Here is an 11,367-nt window from a genome sequence, read left to right on the forward strand (position 1 = left end):
CTGAGAAAGGGGTGTCTTTCTATGCATCTGCATTGTCCATCACTATTCGTCATGGTAGTAAGATGTGTTGCCAGGATCCTCAACACGGATGTTGGTAGAACCTTGATGAATATGGAAATGCTCAAGTTCTTGAGAGCACGCGCAAGCAAAATCATCCCTTGCGTTGTCTTCAACAAGGTAGTCCACCCCATCCACTCTAGTTTGAGTATGCCATTCATTCGAACTCCATCAAATAATCGATTGTAAATTACCTTAAGCTGGTATGAAGAGTTTCAATGATCCATGGATCAAAAGTAATTCTTTTTGCCACTTAAGGGAATAGTTCCATGAGTCACCTCCCCCAAGGTGTCCTGCTATGGAATCATGGCAATTATCTCCTTGCCACTTTGAAACCATGCACCATCCTACTCCAACGTGAAGATGTTGCCTACCAAATTGAACCTTTGTCATCTGCTACCTTTCGTCGTTCCAAATGTTTGTCTTGTGCCTTAGCTCAAGAGATGTCTCAATATCTCATCCATGAGTTGATCCTGAGTTGTTTGATCTTCGAGAAGATCGATTCTTCTAGAGTTTTTCCTTTCCTCTCTTTGTCATGCTAGTTGGAGTTCTCAGAGCAAGACATCGAGTCAATGATGGTGACCGAATCAACGTTCCTATGAAGGGAAGTTGGATCAGGAAGATCGTGTTAGCTTTGTGTCCCCTCTGTTTTCTTACCTCACGTCTTGAATCTCGGGACGAGATTCTTGTTTAGCAGGGGTTTGTTGTCACATCCCTAGTTCTGGTATGACCTAGACTAGCTAGTCATGTGTGCATCATGTTTATTTTTCAATTAAAGTTGAAATGGGGATTGTTGAAACCCTAGCATCAAAAGAATTCAACTAGGTTCAATAAAAAAATATTTTCAATGAACCCAAATGCCCTGCAGAAAAGTTCATCATTTTTGAATTGGCTAAAAACCTCTGCCAAAAATGATGAACATATTTTTAGGCCATTCTGGATTTTTGAATTAATTCATACTGTATTTGAATTGGAGCATTTAAATACTATTAATATTTTTAAATGCCCCAACAATTTTGGAATTAGTAGAGGGCCTCTGGAATAATTCATTTAGTGCCCATAACTATTTTCAGAATTTTTAAAAGTGATTTCGTTTGAAAACCAAATTTAAACAAATTTGCATAAATAGAAAACAGAACAAAAATAGAAATAAGACAGAGAGGGAACCTTACCTGGGCCTCACCTGTGCTGGCCCAACCCACTGGCCCTTGCCAGTCACCTGCTACCGCCCGCCCGAAGGAAAGGAGCGCGTGGCCGCGGCGCGCTGGCACGTGCCTCGCCAGCTCCTGCTTGCCGTCGAGGGCCTGGACGCCTCCACGAGTGCCACGCCACCTCCCCGACCCCCTCTCACTTCTCCCTCACTCTCTGGACCTCCCTCCCCCTCGCTCCTCTGATTCCCCCCTCCATGGCCGAGCATGCCCGTCGCCACCGCTTGCTGTTGCCATGGCAATTGGCCCTCCCTCGCCCATCCAACGTGCTCGGGAGCTCCACCACGCCATCCCCATAAACCCCACCGAGCCACGTGAGCTGGGAAGCACCGCAACACCCTCGACATCGTCGTCTTCTACCTCGGGCCACCGAGATCGCCGGCAATACCACCACACCGTCCGTGCTTCCCCGAGTCCACTTCGACGCCCCCTACAACCGCCGTGAGCCCCTGAGCCGATTCCCCCTCTTCTTTTCCCTGTACGGCCGCTGTAGTCATCATATCCGTCGAGCCCGGAGCTCACCGCCGCCATCCATGGTGCCACCGTGGTAACTGCGGCCACAACTCGCACTTGAGCACTGCCGTGAGCTCAGCGGGTCCCCAAGAACCCAATGCCGCCGCTCGAAGCTCCTGACTTGCACCACAGCACCCCGCGCCGCTCAGGGCCGAACTCCGGCGCCGCCGCGAGCTCCATTCCGGTGAACTCCGGCCACCCCAGCTCGATCTTCTGCCACCCATGGATGCGCGCGAAGCCCAGCAACCCATAGCCGCAAACCACGCCCGAAACCATCCCCTATAGCCTTTCCCGTGGCATTTCCGTCGTCGGATTTGGTCTCCGCCGGCGAAACTCCGGCGACTGCCGACGTGGCATGGTCATTAGGACTAATCCCCATTGAGGGAGTCCTGGATTAGGGGGTGTTCGGATAGCAGGACTATACCTTCAGCCGGACTCCTGGACTATGAAGATACAAGATTGAAGACTTCGTCTCGTGTCCGGAAGGGACTTTCCTTGGCGTGGAAGGCAAGCTTGGCGATACGGATATGTAGATCTCCTACCATTGTAACCGACTCTATGTAACCCTAACCCTACCCGATGTCTATATAAACCGGAGGGTTTTAGTCCGTAGGACAACATACACATCAAGGATCATACCATAGGCTAGCTTCTAGGGTTTAGCCACCTCGATCTCGTGGTAGATCTACTCTTGTACTACCCATATCATCAATATTAATCAAGCAGGACGTAGGGTTTTACCTCCATCGAGAGGGCCCGAACCTGGGTAAAACTTTGTGTCCCTTGCCTCCTGTTACCATCCGGCCTAGACGCACAGTTCGGGACCCCCTACCGGAGATCCGCCGGTTTTGACACCGACATTGGTGCTTTCATTAAGAGTTCCTCTGTGTCGTCGCCGTCAGGCTCGATGGCTCCGACGATCATCGATAGCGATGCAGTCCAGGGTGAGACCTTCCTCCCCGGACAGATCTTCATCTTCGGCGGCTTCACACTACGGGCCAATTCACTTGGCCGTCTGGAGCAGATCGAAAGCTACGCCCCTGGCCGTCAGGTCAGATTTGGAAATTTAAACTACACGGCTGATATCCGCGGGGACTTGATCTTCGACGGATTCGAGCCACTGCCGAGCGCGCCACACTGTCACGACGAGCATGATCTAGCTCTGCCGCCGAACAGTGCCCTGGAGGCCGCATCTGCATCGGCTCCGACCCTTAATTCGGAGCCAACTGCGCCGATCGAGGATGGGCGGTTGGACGCCACCTCGGGGGCTGCAACCCCAACGACGATTGAGACAAGCACCAGCCTCGTACTCTGCGAGACTCGTGACTCCAAGGAGCCGGACTCCTCTCCGGACTCCGAGCCCCCCGCACCTCTGCCGATCGAATCCGATTGGGCGCCGATCATGAAGTTCACTGCCGCGGACATCTTTCAGCACTCGCCTTTTGGCGATATCCTGAAGTCACTGAAGTCTCTCTCTTTATTAGGAGAGCCCTGGCCGGACTACGGTCAGCAAGGTTGGGGTACGGACGATGAAGAAATTCAAAGCCCACCCACCACCCACTTTGTAGCCACTGTCGACGACTTAACCGACATGCTCGACTTTGACTCCGAAGATATCGACGGTATGGACGCCGATGAAGGAGATGATGAAGAACCAGCGCCTACTAGGCCATGGAAAGCCACCTCGTCATATGACATATACATGGTGGACACCCCAAAAGAGGGAGATGGCGATGGAACAGCGGAGGATGACCCCTCCAAGAAACAGCCTAAGCGCCGACGTCAGCGGCGTCGCTCAAAATCCCGCCAAAACAAACAAGGTGATTCCAGCACGGGAGATAATAGTACTCCGGAAAGCGCCAAAGAAAACCCCCTCCAGCAAGATTTAGCACAGGAGGATGGAGAAACCAGCCCTCACAAGAGAGCGGCAGACAGAGAGGTCGAGGACGATAATTATATGCCTCCCTCCGAAGACGAGGCAAGCCTCAACGACGACGAATTCGTCGTGCCAGAGGATCCCGTCGAGCAAAAGCGTTTTCAACACAGGCTTATGGCCACGTCAAGAAGCCTCAAGAAAAAACAGCAACAACTTAGGGCTGATCAAGATTTGCTAGTCGACAGATGGACTGAAGTCCTTGCGGCCGAAGAGCATAAACTCGAACGCCCCTCCAAGAGCTACCCAAAGCGCAGGTTGCTACCCCGATTAGAGGAGGAAGCACTTGATGCGGCCGACCGGCCACCTCGTGGTCGCGACAGAGAGGCCCCTGGTCCTCCACTCAAGCCGCACCCCGTACCAAAGCACGGGAATATGCGCCGGACTTACGAGACATGTTGGAGGACAAGGCAAGGCAAACAAGATCGATCTACGAATCGCGTGGGCGCCCCGCGGCTCGAGACGGTAACCGTCACACCGGCCACAAATTCGGCGGGGCCGAACACAGTAGACAAGGCTCATTGGAGCTACGTCATGATATAGCCCAGTACAGAAGTGCCGCACACCCACTCTGCTTTATAGACGAAATAATGGATCATCAAATCCCTGAGAGTTTCAAACCCGTAAACATCGAATCATATGATGGCACAACAGATCCTGCGGTATGGATCGAGGATTATCTCCTTCATATCCACATGGCCCGCGGCGATGATTTCCACGCCATCAAATACCTCCCACTCAAGCTTAAAGGACCAACTCGGCATTGGCTTAACAGCTTGCCAACAGGATCAATCAGTTGTTGGGAGGACCTGGAAGCCGCATTCCTCGACAATTTCCAGGGCTGTTAGGTGCGACCCCTAGATGCCGATGACCTAAGTCACATAATTCAGCAGCTAGAGGAATCGGCCAGGCAATTCTGGACACGGTTCCTAACAAAGAAAAATCAAATAGCCGACTGTCCGGACGCTGAGGCCCTATCAGCCTTCAAACACAATATCCGTGACGAGTGGCTGGCCCGGCACCTTGGACAGGAAAAGCCGAAATCTATGGCAGCACTCACGACACTCATGACCCGCTTTTGCGCGGGAGAAGATAGCTGGCTTGCTCGTAGCAACAATATGACCAAGAACCCTGGTAATTCGGACACCAGGGATAGTAGTGGCAGGTCGCGTCGCAACAAGCAGAAGCGCCGCATTAACGGCGACAATGCTGAGGATACAACAGTTAATGCCAGATTCAGAGCCTCTAAATCCGGTCAGCGGAAAAAGCCATTCAAAAGGAATCCTAGGGGCCCGTCCAGTTTGGACCGAATACTCGACCACTCGTGCCAGATACATGGCACCCCCGAAAAGCCAGCCAATCACACCAACAGAGATTGTTGGGTGTTCAAGCAGGCAGGCATGTTAAACGCCAAAAATGAAAACAAGGGGCTGCATAGCGATGACGACGAGGAGCCCCGGCCGCCGAACAACGGCGGACAGAAGGGTTTTCCCCCACAAGTGCGGACGATGAACATGATATACGCAACCCATGTCCCCAAAAGGGAGCGGAAGCGTGCGTTAAGGGACGTATACGCGGTAGAGCCAGTCGCCCCAAAGTTCAACCCATGGTCCTCCTACCCGATCACCTTTGATCGAAGGGACCATCCCACTAGCATCTGTCATGGCAGATTCGCCGCATTGGTTCTAGACCCAATTATTGACGGATTTCATCTCATTAGAGTCCTTATGGACGGCGGCAGTAGCCTGAACCTGCTTTACCAGGATACAGTGCGAAAAATGGGCATAGATCCCTCGAGGATTAAGCCCACCAAAACGGCCTTTAAAGGCGTAATACCAGGTGTAGAGGCCAACTATACAGGCTCAGTCACACTTGAAGTGGTCTTCGGATCTCCGGATAATTTCCGAAGCGAGGAGTTAATCTTCGACATAGTCCCGTTTTGTAGTGGCTATCACGCACTACTCGGGCGAACCGCATTCGCTAAGTTCAATGCGGTACCGCATTACTCATACCTTAAGCTCAAGATGCCAGGCCCTCGAGGAGTAATTACGGTCAATGGAAACACTGAACGCTCCCTTCGAACGGAGGAGCACATGGCGGCCCTTGCAGCGGAAGTTCAAAGTAGCCTCTCCAGGCAGTTCTCCAGTCCGACCACTAAACGACCGAACACCGTCAAGCGCGCCCGGAGTAACCTACAACAAGACCGCCTGGCACGATCCGAGCAGGCGTAGCAATGCGGGCCCAACCCCAACCCTCGCAAAAAGGCGACACCAGTACTTCGCGTACATAACTACGCTCTAGAGATACCATGGGCACAGGGGGAGGGGCACCATCACGGCACGCCCAAAACATGGCTTAAACTGTACCAGGGGCTACCGATTTTTTAATTTTCTCTTACTTTCAGGACTTCATCCTTCGGAAGGCCTGTTCGGCAGTTCAATTGCCGCACAAACGATGCAAGAACCAGGGAATCAGACAAGCCACGCCGCACTATGGAACTCCCAGGTGGTCTCTATCACAAGCAGTATACCCGTTCCGCATACTATTCCGCAGCTTGCCCCTGGAACGGACATGTTAACTAGTCCAACCTTCCACTTATCGCATTATTTGTATCGTTCTGCTTTGATCGCAGCCCTTTTTAATAAACAATGCAAGCTTTCATCTATTTTTGCATTACCTTTTTTTCTTTATATATGTTCCTTAACGACATGTTGCACCCGTACACGTTGGTACGGCCAAAATACGCCAGGGGCTTTAGTACCCCTCAATATGGTGTGAGAAGTCCGAACACTTTAACAAGTGCGGCACCCCGAACTTATAGCATTATATGCATCGGCTCCGAATCATGTCTTGGGTCAATAGTTGGGTTTGCCCGACTCCTATGTTTTGGTGCCTTACGTTCCGCTATATCGGCTAAGGTAGCACTAGGACAACCACTGCGATTGTGCCCCGGTTGAGCTGGGTCGAGCACCTCAGTGGAGAAAGCTAAAACTGACTGTCATGATGAAGCGAGAGCTGGTCGCTGTTCGAGAGGTTTTTTCGAGTCCCTAAAGACTTATGCCGCTTAGGGCGAGGAGCCGACTATGTCTGGCCAAGGCGTGGATAGCGCCCCGAACTCGGTCTTCCGAATACCAGGGGCTTTGCCAAAATTTAAAATTATAGAATTCTATGGCTAAGTGAGAGTGTTCACGCATTATAGTCCGATTGCCTTGTTCGTTGGGCTGAGTGCCTCCCTCGAAGGACCCAAACATGGGAAAAAGAGCGCTCAGGTTTATCCCCAAACACCCCAGCACTAGCGGCATGGGGGCAGAAGCCGACGACTCGCCATCTCTCAGAATTGATAAACATCCGCACAGAAGGTAATATTTTAAATTCTAACAGCATTGCTTAGCGCATATAAACAAGTTTTCAGCGCACAGGACAAAACCAGCAAGTTTCACTAAAAAAATTACATCCCTAGAACATTCATCCGCCACAAGGCGGGCACCCTTTAGAACATCCTTATAGTAATTCTCGGGCTTGCGATGCTCTTTCCCCGGCGGTGGCCCGTCCTTCACAAGCTTCTCAGCATCCAGCTTGCCCCAGTGCACCTTAGCACGGGCAAGGGCCCTACGGGCACCCTCAATGCAGACGGAGCGCTTGATGACTTCGAGACTTGGGCAGGCCTCCACCAGCCGCCGCACCAGCCCGAAATAGCTCCCAAGCAGAGCCCCTCCAGGCCACAGCCGAACAATGAGGCTCTTCATGGCCTGTTCGGCCGCCTTGTGGAGCTCGACCAGTTGCTTCAGCTGGTCGCTCAGGGGCACGGGGTGTCCGGCCTCAGCGTACTGAGACCAGAACACCTTCTCCGTCGAGCTGCCCTCCTCGGCTCGATAGAATGCGGCGGCATCGGACACACTCCGGGGAAGATCTACGAACGCTCCTGGAGAGTTCCGGATTCGGGTAAGTAACAAGTAACTCACGTTTATGTGTTTGCTTTGCATAAAGAATGCCTTACCCGCCGCTATCTTCTTCACCTCATCCAACTCCTGGAGGGTCTTCTGGGATTCGGCCTTGGCAGATTTGGCATTTTCAATAGCCATCGCAAGCTCGGATGCTTGCGTCTTTGAGTCAAGCTCCAAACTCTCATGTTTTTCCATGAGAGCCTGGAGCTCTTGTCGCACCTTGCCAACTTCGGCCTCATACTTCTCCCGCTCGGTGCGCTCCGAGGCTGCCCTCTTCTCGGCCTCGTCCAGTGCTTGCTTAAGGGTCGCCACCTCATACGTGGCCCCTACAATAGCCACGATAATCCTGTCATTTTTTGCAATTGCACCTTTTTTATATATATTTAAACAAGGTATTTCTTACCTTCATTGTCCTTGAGCTGCTTCTTGGCATCACCGAGCTCTTGCTCGGACCGCTCGAGGTTCTGCTTTAGCGTGTCCACTTCCGCAGTCAGTGCGGCAGACGCAAGCAGAGAAGCCTGCATACGCATATTGACTCCTTTTGTTAGACTCCTGCAAATTTTATTTGATCCTCTATTCGGCTTTTCTTCCCGAACGCCAAACAGAGCATCAGGGGCTACTGTCTATGTGGTAATATCATTTACACATTCTTTACTTACCTCAAAGCCTGTCAAAAGGCTAGTACAAGCTTCAGTCAGTCCGCTCTTGGCAGACTGAACCTTCTGGACCACCGCACTCATAATGGCACGGTGCTCCTCGTTGATGGAGGCGCCTTGGAGCGCCTCCAACATATTGTCCGGCGCCTCCGGTTGGACAGGGGCCGCTGGCACGGTGGACTTGCTCCTCTTGGAAGGAGGTCCCCCGCCGGACTCTGGAACCTTTGAAGGTTTCAGAGCGGTGTCCAGCCTAGAGCCAGACTTGGAGCCCTGGGGGGTTTCATCCCCTTTGCTCCTGGAGTCCAGGAGGTCGCCTTGCGGCGCCTCCAGGACCACCTCCTCCCGGCTTGGAACCTATTGGGACAACACTTCGGTGTCATCCGTAGGGCGGGGGGAGGAAGCCGTCGGAAGCGAGTTCACATCCGATGAGTCCAGTGAGCCGCTCGACGACGCGTCGAGCCGGTCTTTGGGTGGGCTGCATAAACATACTCGTCATGAGGGAAAGCTGTGCAATAAACGAATACTATGAATTACTCTAGTATCCGGATACTTATGATTTGGCTAGGGGCTTGGACCTAGGCGCCCACTCCTCTCCGCCGCCGTCGGCGTCGGTGGAGCAGTCCAGAGGAAGGGTTTTCCCCTTCTTGGACCCTTCGGCCTCCCCAGTTGGGGCGGCCTTCCTTTTCTTCCCTTCCCCCGCTGGAGGGGGAGGGGTCTCTTCCTCCTCCTTCTCGTCTTCACGGGAGGAGTGCGTCTTGGATTCGTCGGATGATGAATCCGACACCTCCGGGCGTCGGGCACTCTTTCGAGTCCCCGTGGCCTTCTTCTTGACCTGCTTCTCCGGCACCACATAGGGTGCCGGAACCAGCAGCTTCGCCAAGCGAGCATCCGCTGGGCCTTCGGGCAAAGGAGCCGGACAGTTGATCTGTCCGGAGGTCACCTGCGAATCCTGTCAAAGGTAAGGGAGTTTATATCCTGCATGGAGTCAAACTATGAAAAACTGATACCCTGTAAAAGGAAAAAACAGCTTACCGCGAGAGCGTGACGCTGCGCACTGAATCCGTGATCCTCAGTAGCGGATGCGGGAGCCTCGGCGCCCTTGAAAAGCACCTTCCAGGCATCTTCGTGTCGAAGAGCCTGCTCAGAGTTTGGTGCCGCGCCGGGTCAAACTCCCACAGGTTGAAAGCCCATTGTTGGCACGGGAGGATCAAGTGGAGGAGCATAACCTGGACTACGTTGACAAGTTTGAGCTTCTTGTCCACCAGGGTTTTGACGCATGTTTGGAGTCCGGTTAGCTCTCCTTTTTCGCCCCACGACAGACCCGTCTCTTTCCAGGACGTGAGCCGCATTGGGGGTCCGGACCGGAACTCGGGGGGTGCGACCCATTCGGCGTCGCGCGGCTCGGTGATGTAAAACCACCCCGATTGCCACCCCTTCAGGGTCTCCACAAAGGAGCCCTCGAGCCAGAGGACGTTGGCCATCTTTCCCACCATGGCGCCTCCGCACTCCGCCTGGCTGCCGCGCACCACCTTCGGCTTGACGTTGAAAGTCTTGAGCCAGAGCCCGAAATGGGGGCGGATGCGGAGGAAGGCCTCGCACACGATGATAAATGCCGAGATGTTGAGGATGAAGTTTGGGGCTAGATCGTGGAAATCCAGGCCGTAGTAGAACATGAGCCCCCGGACAAATGGGTGGAGAGGGAAGCCCAGTCTGTGGAGGAAATGGGGGAGGAACACCACCCTCTCATGGGGCCTAGGGGTGGGGATGAGCTGCCCCTTTTCGGGAAGCCGGTACGCGATGTCGTTAGACAAGTATCCGGCTTTCCTCAGCTTTTTGACGTGTCCCTCCGTGACGGAGGAGACCATCCACTTGCCTCCCGCTTTGGACATGGCTGGAGAAGGTTGAGGTGGGGAGTGCGGACTTGGGCGCTGGAGCTCGAGTGCGCAAGAATGGATAGGCGAAGGAGGAAGAAGGCGTAGGTGAACAGGTGGATCCTTATCCCGGCGGACGCAACTACATGTCCCCACCAGCCTGGTAAAACTCGCTTATCTCCAAGCGCCGTAATCAATGGCGCGGTTGGGTTACCCACGCCCGTATTGATGAGAATCCCGTGATAAGGGGACACGATCTCTGCTTTAACAAGACGTGCCAGGGAAACCGCCTCGCATGACGCGCTGAGGTGGGATAATGAAACGACTCGGATAAAGGCTTGGCCGTGGTGTGACACGCTACGGAATACGTCAGCAGATTAGATTGGTGTAAATATTATTCTCTCTATGGCAATATGTGGAAACTTATTTTGCATAGCCGGACACTATCTTCATGTTCGAAATCTTCTATGAAGTACTTGGAGGAGGAACCCGCATTGCAATGCCGAAGACAATCTGTGCGCTGGACTCGTCGTCATTGAAGCCTTGTTCAGGGGCTACTGAGGGAGTCCTGGATTAGGGGGTGTTCGGATAGCCGGACTATACCTTCAGCCGGACTCCTGGACTATGAAGATACAAGATTGAAGACTTCGTCCCGTGTCCGGAAGGGACTTTCCTTGGCGTGGAAGGCAAGCTTGGTGATACGGATATGTAGATCTCCTACCATTGTAACCGACTCTATGTAACCCTAACCCTACCCGGTGTCTATATAAACCGGAGGGTTTAAGTCCGTAGGGCAACATACACATCAACGATCATACCATAGGCTAGCTTCTAGGGTTTAGCCTCCTCGATCTCGTGGTAGATCTACTCTTGTACTACCCATATCATCAATATTAATCAAGCAGGACGTAGGGTTTTACCTCCATCGAGAGGGCCCGAACCTGGGTAAAACTTCGTGTCCCTTGCCTCCTGTTACCATCCGGCCTAGACGCATAGTTCCGGACCCCCTACCCGAGATCTGCCGGTTTTGACACCGACACCCACCATTAGCCACCTCACTGCCACTGACAGCGGGCCCTACCGCTGGGTCAAACCCCGTCAGCACAGGTTTTGACCAGGGTTAATTAATGGGTCACTGACCAGTGGGGCCCACTGGTCAGGTTTGACCCCGGTCAGCCGCAGTTG

Source organism: Triticum urartu, chromosome 3 (genome assembly GCF_003073215.2).
Source record: "Triticum urartu cultivar G1812 chromosome 3, Tu2.1, whole genome shotgun sequence".
Classification (NCBI taxonomy): Eukaryota; Viridiplantae; Streptophyta; class Magnoliopsida; order Poales; family Poaceae; genus Triticum; species Triticum urartu.